This window comes from Galleria mellonella, unplaced genomic scaffold (genome assembly GCF_026898425.1).
Source record: "Galleria mellonella isolate WM207_F2 unplaced genomic scaffold, CSIRO_AGI_GalMel_v1 utg65, whole genome shotgun sequence".
Taxonomy (NCBI): domain Eukaryota; kingdom Metazoa; phylum Arthropoda; class Insecta; order Lepidoptera; family Pyralidae; genus Galleria; species Galleria mellonella.
In genome coordinates this window covers 8,647,869-8,659,572 of record NW_026442138.1, presented here as the reverse complement: position 1 = coordinate 8,659,572, position 11,704 = coordinate 8,647,869, and positions in this window count along the sequence as shown.

Genomic DNA, 11,704 nt, shown 5'->3' with positions numbered 1-11,704 from the left:
TTCAAAACAATATTATTATATAATTAATTTATATGCATAAATGAATAGTACTTTAAAAAAATGGTAATAGTTCAAAATACGTAATTTTATTAACTGCAGTCTATCGCATATACTATCAATTAATCGATTTAATTATTGTATAGTGTAAACGATTATAAAGTATTAATAGAATTCGCGGGGTGAATAGAAAAATAACTATAAAACTTTTGTCTTTTTTCTATATCAGTCATTTTTACATGAAGTGTAAATGCGATTTTATATTTATTACTCTTTTACTATCCAATTTTTAAACACATTTATGGCCTAAAATAATAAATTACGATTTATAGTATTAATAATAATAACCATTTGGCGCTTATTTCATATATTAAGTGTTGTAAAGGTAATTTTATCTCATATTTATGAATTTTCAAATGAAACCTTTAGTAGTAAACTTTTTGCAAGTTTACTCTTAATTTACCTACTTTATTTTTCATTTTATTCGTTGTTGTTTCGATAAGAGGACATTTCAATTTGTTTACACATATTTAATGACCAACTTAAGATTAATAAATGATACTCTCCTTACGTGCGAACTTAAAATTACAAAAATGACAATTCTACCAAATTTTTCTGTTGATCCTATTCTCGTTTCTATCCATCCTAACTTCGCGGTATATATAAAAAAAAAAATATTTTGGAAGATTATTTTTTTATGTATTCTCGAATTAAGCACACCAACATTATACATATTATACATAAATTAAATAACATTTTTGTGTAGTATGCTGATATGCATACCCATAGCAGGCGTACACAACATTGACTACAGATTACATGCATATAAATGTCATAATATAATTAATATAATAAATTAAATTTACAATTACATATTCTTTATTACAAAATTCAGTTAAATATAAAACAAGACTGGGCAATATCATCAATTCTACATAGTCTTCAGTATCTTACCGCGAAACACTGCCAACGAGATTATAGGATTGTATACTGAATCAATTTTTATTGCGATATCGAACCTTTAAGTGTTAGAAGAGATTTTGCCTCTGTGTGTTCTACTGCTTGTACAACGAACTGTGCTCAGAGAAATTGTTTAATATGATGCCCACAGCCACTTTTTACCATCATATGCCTCATACCCTACAGCCTAAATGGTCGCGTACTACGCGGTTTCAGAGTTGTTTTCTCTCACAAACACTCAGATTATGGAATGTGCTCCCTGCCGAGGTTTTCCCAAGAGACTACAGCATGGGGTTCTTCAAAAGGGAGGTAAAGAGGTCAGGGTCGGCAACGCGCGTGTAATAATACCCCTGGCACTACAGGCGTTCATAGGCTACGGAAACCACTTACCATCAGGTGGCCCGTATGCTTGTTTGCCACCTCAGTATATAAAAAAAATCATGATACTGTGCCGACATATTAACTGCAAAAAAAGTTAAAACGACGTTTCATATTGTTCCTAATTACCTCGTTTTACCGTAGTTATTGAACGAGCTCCCTGCCCAGGTTTTCCCAAGAGACTACAACATGGGGTTCTTCAAAAGAGGGATAAAGAAGTTTCTTCAGGGTCGGCAACGCACACGTTACCTCTGGTATTGCAGGCGTTCATAGGCTACGGTAACCGCTTACCATCAGGTGGGCTGTATGCTTGTGTGCCACCTCAGGTATAAAAAACGCAAGATATTTTATGTAGGTTTTTATGCATTGGACAAAGCGGCAAAAAGGGCTAGCGAATAAGTAGTTATGTAGTATATCACCGCATCGTGTGTGGTACAGCAGACCACGCCCTACACTCCGTCCCTTTAAAACCTAATAATAACTAGATATCTACATAATCTACTATCTAATCTAATAACTAGGTATCTGCGTGTGCAATACAATAACGCATTCCGAGCGATGCTCAACTTGCCATGGCGGTGTAGTGCGTCTGGCATGTTTGCAGAGAACAGGGTTAATGATTTTTTTGCTATTTTACGTAATTATAAGGCAAAATTTCATGACAGATTAATGACAACAAGTAATCATATTGTAGACTGTATTTCTCACAGCATACCTGACGACAAGAGATTTTATAACGAAATAATTTAAATTGGTATTTTATAATTAATGTATATTTTAAAAATAATAATAACAGTTTATTTAATTAATAATATAAAAATGTAAACTATGGGTATGGTATGTAAAGTATGGTATATACCTGAAAATAAAGCGATTTATATTATTATATTAATAAGCAACGAGTCTATTCAAATAAATTATAAAAAATAAAACTCGTTTTTACTAAATACTTACATATTATCTAATTAATATTACATATTGTAGTATCATCATTAAGCATGTCTCACCGTCATTGTCGTGGAATTTTCGTTAGACTTTTCTCCCGCGAACACTCAGGCTGTAGGTTGAGCTCCCTGCCGAGGTTTCCCTAAAATACTACCGTACGGGGTTCTTCAAAATCTAGGTTTCTTCAGGGTCGGCAACGCACAAGTGACACTTTTAGTATTACAGGTGTCTATAGGATCGTGATCGTTTACCATCAAATGGGCTGTATGCTTGTTTGTCACCTTCGTTGTATAAAAAAAAATAGGAAAAAAATAAAAAAAATACTGAATTTTTTTTATCCTTTTATTTATCTTGAATACTTGGCATTTGGTAATTACTATTTTATTCTTCGCGGACGGCAAATTATACCTACTTACTTGAAATTAGAAGCATATTAATGTGTTAATACCTGTTTAGAAGTAACTCCGTTCATCGTCCAAACTAGGGAGAAGTGGATAAGTAAATACGCTTATGCCTAAGTTTCCTTTATTTGTCCCATGTAGTTATTGCTCGATTTTCTCCTTTTTCTTTTGCTATCTATTTTTTGTTTTACTATCATCATCATCATTTCAGCCATTATCCGTCTACTGCTGGACGTAAGCCTCCCCCATAAACTGCCATAAATAAGGTCCTGAGCCACCTGCATACACTGACTCCCTGCAACGCATTTCAGGTCGCCACTCCATCTAGTGCGGGGTCGTCCTACATTGCGTTTACCTGTACGTGGGCTCCATTCAAGAACCTTTCATCCCCACCGATTGTCGTTTCTTCGAGCTATGTGACCAGCCCATTGCCACTTCAGCTTGCTTATCCTTCGGGCTATGTCTGTTATTTTGATTCTTTTGCTCTTTAAAAATCGTCATGTTGATATTTTGATAGGCATTATTAAAAACCTAGTTATTTGATAATGTACATTTTCAAATTCATTGAATTGAATGAATTCAAGAAACTAATCTCATAGATTAGGTAACTAGGTTGTAATAAAGGCGAGAAATCTGTCAACACGGGAGGGGGGAGGATAATAATAATAACAGTATCTTTAAAAATAATGTATTATCATAAAAATATACAAAACTGAAAAGATAAGTTCACCTTTACTTACATTGTTTCTAATTGTTATTATTACTGTATATTTTATAAGTGCAATTAAAAGAAAAACAACGGTTATATTAAAAGAAATCGACAACAGACATATACTCAGTACGGTAATACATAATTTCGTTATGACTTAGTCCGGAGACAGGTAGAACTCTTTCAAAATTAAGAGATTCATATTAAGTTGGCAGGTAGATGTATCAAATCTAAGAATGTTAAATGTATGTATAAATAGTATGGGAATGATTATGTTATCAACAGGAGCACAATTCAAGCTTTCTCAATCATCTTGGTCAAATTTATACTTATTAAATAGTTTGTCCTAAATTACTATCACCACACAGCCAAAACTACTAAATCTAGAAAGCTAAAATTTTGAATATAACCTATGTTCCAAATTTAATATTTTATAATTTATAACGTACCTAAGCATTCGCTAAGAAAGAACGTTTCATAATTTTGAGCCCAAGAGTAGCCTTGTTTATAAACAAGTCTATTTGATTAAAGATAATTTGAATTTGCATTTGAAATTTAATTTAAATATTTATTGAATCTATCTAATATGAAATATTATAGGCAGAGAATAAAACTTTGAGAAATACAATAAGTTGTTAGTTGTTGTTTCAGAGGGTTTCGTTAAACATTGTTTAGATAAATAATGTTTTAAATATTATAATCATAGTTTTTTTAATAAAAATGTAGAAACTCAGAATAAAAGTTTAGCCGCAATCCAAGTACCTAATCAATCTGATTCTGAAATCTAATTTACGCAAAACAATGTGCTCACCGTTGCACCACATATATATATATATATATATATATATATATATATATATATATATATATATAAATTTTGTTAAATAGTATACCTAATACCTATATAGATACTATTAGATAATAAATAATTTAGTATAGAAATTGTTTTATTGCGTAGGTTGTGATAGTTGCAGAATATCCGGCAACGACGGAATATTCGGCGAAATGCACAACTCTTGAGAAACTCAAAGAGCGAGCAGATTCTACTTCAGATGAACAGGCTCCATTTGTAGTGCGAATAGGAACATTTCAAAATCATTTTAAACCACAATATTTCTTCCTAAATTCTTCAAATGAAAATTATTCACCTATATATTTATTGCATTTTGAGGCGGTATATTTCCATTTCCACCTAGAAACAGTAGCGATGTTTGTATTTGAATGTTTCGTCAAGAGCATTACATCAATTAAAGTATCTCTAATGAAACAAAAAGGATATAAATATTGCCAGTCAGGTTTATAATAATCTGAAATAGTTTCCGGCCAACCCAAACGAAGAGTAGGTACAATTAATAGCAGTGATACTAACAGATTAAAAATGGAAGTATCTCCTTCATGGGTGTTATGATGGCTTACCCTCAGCCATTAAAAGACCAAATACGCTGAGATGTCTACTGTATCCAGTGATCTCAACGACAGTGCTTTCGATGATTTGAAAAAAGAATTGGAAGAAAAATGAGTAACAAGTACTTAAATCCACAAAGTCAGGTTTAATAATCTTCTAAAATAATTTTGGGTCAAACCTAAGCGAAAAAAAATATTTTATTCAATGTGTCAGAGGTCTTTGAAAGATGGATCGGATCCTTCTTGGGCGCTCTGTTGGCGCACTCCCGGCCTTAGCATCAAATTAACAATTTTAAGGAACAGCCCTTTGAAAATAAAAGGTTTGCCTAAACGGAGTCCATTTGTAGCGCGAATAGAAACGTTCCAAAATCACTCTAAATCACCCTGTTTCTTCCTATCATAAATTCTTAAAACGAAAATCAGCACACAACTTATAACTAAACCCATTTACACATTTACATATTTCGAGGCGATATATTTCCGATGTGTCCCAATAGTGGTAATGATGTTGTATTTGAACGTTTCGTCAAGAGAATTACAGCGATTCAAGTATCTTTATTGAAACAAAAAGAGTAGAAATATTTGAAAGACCTTTCGAAATACTTTTAATAAAGATAATGAGATTTCTTTTATACTAAGTGATATCAACTACAGTATTTCTGATGATCTACGTAAGAAATATCAATAGATTTGAAAAATAAAATAAATGGAAGAAAACTTAAATGTAAGTACTTAAATTCACAAGCCTATTCACCTAGCCATAGGGTGCCCCACAGTACACCTTACCGATACGCAGATTCCACTCTAGAATACGTCTGTTTCAACGGTTATCGATTCTACAACAGATATGACCTGTCGATTAACACTTCAGCCGTCATGGTAACAGTGGGGCAGGAGATGCTAAGAATCTTCGGCAGTAATTTGCCTACCAACCAAGTTGATTAGACCTGGCAACATATAATGCACAAACTTTGAGAGCTGATGAGAAGTAAACATGTCAGCCGTCATGGTAACGGTGTGGCAGGAGATGCTAAGAATCTTCGGCAGTAATTTGCCTACCAACCAAGTTGACTAGACCCAGCAACATATAATCCACAAACTTTGAGAGCTGATGAGAAGTAAACACTTCAGCCGTCATGGTAACAGTGGGGCAGGAGATGCTAAGAATCTTCGGCAGTAATTTGCCTACCAACCAAGTTGACTAGACCTGGCAACCTATAATGCACAAACTTTGAGAGCTGATGAGAAGTAAACACTTCAGCCGTCATGGTAACAGTGGGGCAAGAGATGCTAAGAATCTTCGGCAGTAATTTGCCTACCAACCAAGTTGACTAGACCTGGCGACATATAATGCACAAACTTTAAGAGCTGATGAGAAGTAATCACTTCAGCCGTCATGGTAACAGTGAGGCAGAAGATGCTAAGAATCTTCGGCAGTAATTTGCCTACCAACCAAGTTGACTAGATCTGGCAATATATAATGCACAAACTTTGAGAGCTGATGAGAAGTAAACATGTCAGCCGTCATGGTAACAGTGTGGCAGGAGATGCTAAGAATCTTCGGCAGTAATTTGCCTACCAACCAAGTTGACTAGACCTGGCAACATATAATGCACAAACTTTGAGAGCTGATAAGAAGTAATCACTTCAGCCGTCATGATAACAGTGGGGCAGGAGATGCTAAGAATCTTCGGCAGTAATTTGCCTACCAACCAAGTTGACTAGACCTGGCGACATATAATGCACAAACTTTGAGAGCTGATAAGAAGTAAACACTTCAGCCGTCATGGTAACAGTGAGGCAGGAGATGCTAAGAATCTTCGGTAGTAATTTGCCTACCAAGTTGACTAGACCTGGCAACATATAATGCACAAACTTTGGGAGCTGATAAGAAGTAAACACTTCAGCCGTCATGGTAACAGTGGGGCAGGAGATGCTAAGAATCTTCGGCAGTAATTTGCCTACCAACCAAGTTGACTAGACCTGGCAACATATAATGCACAAACTTTGAGAGCTGATAAGAAGTAAACACTTCAGCCGTCATGGTAAAAGTGGGGCAGGAGATGCTAAGAATCTTCGGCAGTAATTTGCCTACCAACCAAGTTGACTAGACCTGGCAACCTATAATGCACAAACTTTGAGAGCTGATGAGAAGTAAACACTTCAGCCGTCATGGTAACAGTGGGGCAAGAGATGCTAAGAATCTTCCGCAGTAACTTGCCTACCAACCAAGTTGACTAGACCTGGCAACATATAATGCACAAACTTTGAGAGCTGATGAGAAGTAATCACTTCAGCCGTCATGGTAACAGTGAGGCAGAAGATGCTAAGAATCTTCGGCAGTAATTTGCCTACCAACCAAGTTGACTAGATCTGGCAATATATAATGCACAAACTTTGAGAGCTGATGAGAAGTAAACATGTCAGCCGTCATGGTAACAGTGTGGCAGGAGATGCTAAGAATCTTCGGCAGTAATTTGCCTACCAACCAAGTTGACTAGACCTGGCAACATATAATGCACAAACTTTGAGAGCTGATAAGAAGTAATCACTTCAGCCGTCATGATAACAGTGGGGCAGGAGATGCTAAGAATCTTCGGCAGTAATTTGCCTACCAACCAAGTTGACTAGACCTGGCGACATATAATGCACAAACTTTGAGAGCTGATAAGAAGTAAACACTTCAGCCGTCATGGTAACAGTGAGGCAGGAGATGCTAAGAATCTTCGGTAGTAATTTGCCTACCAACCAAGTTGACTAGACCTGGCAACATATAATGCACAAACTTTGGGAGCTGATAAGAAGTAAACACTTCAGCCGTCATGGTAACAGTGGGGCAGGAGATGCTAAGAATCTTCGGCAGTAATTTGCCTACCAACCAAGTTGACTAGACCTGGCAACATATAATGCACAAACTTTGAGAGCTGATAAGAAGTAAACACTTCAGCCGTCATGGTAAAAGTGGGGCAGGAGATGCTAAGAATATTCGGCAGTAATTTGCCTACCAACCAAGTTGACTAGACCTGGCAACCTATAATGCACAAACTTTGAGAGCTGATGAGAAGTAAACACTTCAGCCGTCATGGTAACAGTGGGGCAAGAGATGCTAAGAATCTTCCGCAGTAACTTGCCTATCAACCAAGTTGACTAGACCTGGCAACATATAATGCACAAACTTTGAGAGCTGATTAGAAGTAATCACTTCAGCCGTCATGGTAACAGTGTGGCAGGAGATGCTAAGAATCTTCGGCAGTAATTTGCCTACCAACCAAGTTGACTAGACCTGGCGACATATAATGCACAAACTTTGAGAGCTGATGAGAAGTAATCACTTCAGCCGTCATGGTAACAGTGAGGCAGAAGATGCTAAGAATCTTCGGCAGTAATTTGCCTACCAACCAAGTTGACTAGACCTGGCAATATATAATGCACAAACTTTGAGAGCTGATGAGAAGTAAACATGTCAGCCGTCATGGTAACAGTGTGGCAGGAGATGCTAAGAATCTTCGACAGTAATTTGCCTACCAACCAAGTTGACTAGACCTGGCAACATATAATGCACAAACTTTGAGAGCTGATGAGAAGTAATCACTTCAGCCGTCATGATAACAGTGGGGCAGGAGATGCTAAGAATCTTCGGCAGTAATTTGCCTACCAACCAAGTTGACTAGACCTGGCGACATATAATGCACAAACTTTGAGAGCTGATAAGAAGTAAACACTTCAGCCGTCATGGTAACAGTGAGGCAGGAGATGCTAAGAATCTTCGGCAGTAATTTGCCTACCAACCAAGTTGACTAGACCTGGCAACATATAATGCACAAACATTGGGAGCTGATAAGAAGTAAACACTTCAGCCGTCATGGTAACAGTGAGGCAGGAGATGCTAAGAATCTTCGGCAGTAATTTGCCTACCAACCAAGTTGACTAGACCTGGCAACATATAATGCACAAACTTTGAGAGCTGATAAGAAGTAAACACTTCAGCCGTCATGGTAAAAGTGGGGCAGGAGATGCTAAGAATTTTCGGCAGTAATTTGCCTACCAACCAAGTTGACTAGACCTGGCAACCTATAATGCACAAACTTTAAGAGCTGATGAGAAGTAAACACTTCAGCCGTCATGGTAACAGTGGGGCAAGAGATGCTAAGAATCTTCGGCAGTAATTTGCCTACCAACCAAGTTGACTAGACCTGGCAATATATAATGCACAAACTTTGAGAGCTGATGAGAAGTAAACATGTCAGCCGTCATGGTAACAGTGTGGCAGGAGATGCTAAGAATCTTCGGCAGTAATTTGCCTACCAACCAAGTTGACTAGACCTGGCAACATATAATGCACAAACTTTGAGAGCTGATGAGAAGTAATCACTTCAGCCGTCATGATAACAGTGGGGCAGGAGATGCTAAGAATCTTCGGCAGTAATTTGCCTACCAACCAAGTTGACTAGACCTGGCGACATATAATGCACAAACTTTGAGAGCTGATAAGAAGTAAACACTTCAGCCGTCATGGTAACAGTGAGGCAGGAGATGCTAAGAATCTTCGGCAGTAATTTGCCTACCAACCAAGTTGACTAGACCTGGCAACCTATAATGCACAAACTTTGAGAGCTGATGAGAAGTAAACACTTCAGCCGTCATGGTAACAGTGGGGCAAGAGATGCTAAGAATCTTCGGCAGTAATTTGCCTACCAACCAAGTTGACTAGACCTGGCAACATATAATGCACAAACTTTGAGAGCTGATTAGAAGTAATCACTTCAGCCGTCATGGTAACAGTGAGGCAGGAGATGCTAAGAATCTTCGGCAGTAATTTGCCTACCAACCAAGTTGACTAGACCTGGCGACATATAATGCACAAACTTTGAGAGCTGATGAGAAGTAATCACTTCAACCGTCATGGTAACAGTGAGGCAGAAGATGCTAAGAATCTTCGGCAGTAATTTGCCTACCAACCAAGTTGACTAGACCTGGCAATATATAATGCACAAACTTTGAGAGCTGATGAGAAGTAAACATGTCAGCCGTCATGGTAACAGTGTGGCAGGAGATGCTAAGAATCTTCGGCAGTAATTTGCCTACCAACCAAGTTGAGTAGACCTGGCAACATATAATGCACAAACTTTGAGAGCTGATGAGAAGTAATCACTTCAGCCGTCATGATAACAGTGGGGCAGGAGATGCTAAGAATCTTCGGCAGTAATTTGCCTACCAACCAAGTTGACTAGACCTGGCGACATATAATGCACAAACTTTGAGAGCTGATAAGAAGTAAACACTTCAGCCGTCATGGTAACAGTGAGGCAGGAGATGCTAAGAATCTTCGGCAGTAATTTGCCTACCAACCAAGTTGACTAGACCTGGCAACATATAATGCACAAACTTTGAGAGCTGATGTGAAGTAATTACTTCAGCCATCATGGTAACAGTGGGGCAGGAGATGCTAAGAATCTTCGGCAGTAATTTGCCTACCAACCAAGTTGACTAGACCTGGCAACATATAATGCACAAACTTTGAGAGCTGATGAGAAGTAATCACTTCAGCCGTCATGGTAACAGTGGGGCAGGAGATGCTAAGAATCTTCGGCAGTAATTTGCCTACCAACCAAGTTGACTAGACCTGGCAACATATAATGCACAAACTTTGAGAGCTGATGAGAAGTAATCACTTCAGCCGTCATGGTAACAGTGGGGCAGGAGATGCTAAGAATCTTCGGCAGTAATTTGCCTACCAACCAAGTTGACTAGACCTGGCAACATATAACGCACAAACTTTGAGAGCTGATGAGAAGTAATCACTTCAGCCGTCATGGTATCAGTGGGGCAGGAGATGTTAAGAATAGTTGCCAGTAATTTAGCTACTAGCCAAAATGACTAGACCTGGCAACATATAATGTACAAACTTTGAGGGCTGATTTGAAATAAACTCGTTAGTAAACCCGTTTACGTATAAATCATCCTCAAATAAGTTCTTACATTTTCAGTCTATAGATTTCTAGTACCACCCAGTAGTAAGAAATTCCAATGAAAACTGTACAACTTTGCAATAAAGTAGAATCAAGCCATCTATTAGAAAAGTAATTTCTTATCGTTTCTTGAATTACTCAACACTCATAAATAATCATTGTAATGTTAAATGTCTGATCTCATCACAAAACCTCGAATGGAAATATTTATTACGAATTAGAAGTAGATCACCTTAATGGAGTCCATCTATAATGCGCGGTAAAAATATTTCAAAATCACTCTTCGACTATCTAAAATATTTTCACACAAAAATTGGTCCTCGCCTTATTAATTAAAAGTAAACTTGTTTACATATTAATTGATTCGCAAATGGGTTCTTGCATTTTCAGCCTATTATAGATTTCTAGTACTACCCAGTAGTAATAATGATGTGGTATTCTTATAATGAATATTTGCAAATGAAAAATTGATATCACTCTAAGGAGACTCACGATCCAGTGAAAAGTGTATTAGTTTATAATAAAGTAGAAACAAGCCATCCATTAGAAAAAAAAACATTCGTTATTCTTTCTTGAATTTTTCAAACATACATTCATCTGTAATTATGACCAAACCCATGAAGCGATCTGCAAGTAGATTTATACATATTTAAATTGTATATTTTATTTCAAGTGATAGCTTACTTAAATGATCCAGCACTAACAATGACGTTTTGTTCCAATTTTATGTTAAAATTATTAAAGAAACTCGAGTTATAATAAAGAACCGAGATCTGTATCTACAAGTACTGTAAGAATAAAATATCAGAAGAATCAGAATATAATATTATAATAAGAAGTTATCCATTTACCGCCGCGCTTCAATTAATTATGTATATTAAAATGTATAAATTGTATATTTAAAGTCCAAAAATAACTATACAAATAACTAATTTAAGAAA